Here is a 525-nt window from a genome sequence, read left to right as displayed (position 1 = left end):
TTTTGGATGAACGAGGATATGCCAAACTGGTAAAAGGACCAAAGAATAATCAGTTCAATTTTTTTTGTTTTTGTTTTAAGAAGTTCCTTTCCCACGAATGCGATGTAACCAGAATTTGCACCTTGGAAAGTATTGTAGTCTACCACTGAGCTATGGGAATGCAATATTACAGCAATCCTCCATTTATTCACAAATTCACCTATTTTTCCACACCGCAACAATGAGGCACTCTAAAACAGCAATGGTGGCACAAAGCACTTGTCGACAAGCTGGCTATCACATTAGACTTACCCCCGCCTGCGCTCCTTCGCCTTTCTCCCAGTGACGTGCACAAACTCATGGCCAACAGTGAGGGGCTATAATGCAGCCATGCCGATACCAAGCTCTTGGCCACACGTTGACTGAAAAGTCCAACTTTTTTAATTTAATTTTTTTTTTCTGCTCCTCTCTTTCCGGATTTCTCTGAGTGACAAACACATACAACAATATGGCACTATAAGGTGGCCACAACAGTGAAGTTAAAAA

At 41.5% G+C, this 525-nt stretch overlaps 1 protein-coding gene across 1 annotated transcript in view; it reads left to right on the top strand.

Moving 5' to 3' along the window:
• Nucleotides 1-7: 7 nt before the first annotated feature.
• The window catches only part of LOC109522889 (cGMP-dependent protein kinase 1-like), a 2,279-nt gene continuing 1,761 nt past the window's right edge, over nt 8-525 (top strand). Inside the window, exon 1 of the mRNA XM_019881720.1 lies at nt 8-29. The gene's annotated coding sequence lies outside the window, so the exon portion shown is untranslated. The remainder of the gene's footprint in view (nt 30-525) is intronic.

The sequence above is a fragment of the Hippocampus comes genome, unplaced genomic scaffold, assembly GCF_001891065.2.
Source record: "Hippocampus comes isolate QL1 unplaced genomic scaffold, H_comes_QL1_v1.1 scaffold1485, whole genome shotgun sequence".
Taxonomy (NCBI): Eukaryota; Metazoa; Chordata; class Actinopteri; order Syngnathiformes; family Syngnathidae; genus Hippocampus; species Hippocampus comes.
The sequence above is the reverse complement of the archived record's forward strand: the minus strand, read 5'-3'. Positions and strand labels throughout refer to the sequence as shown.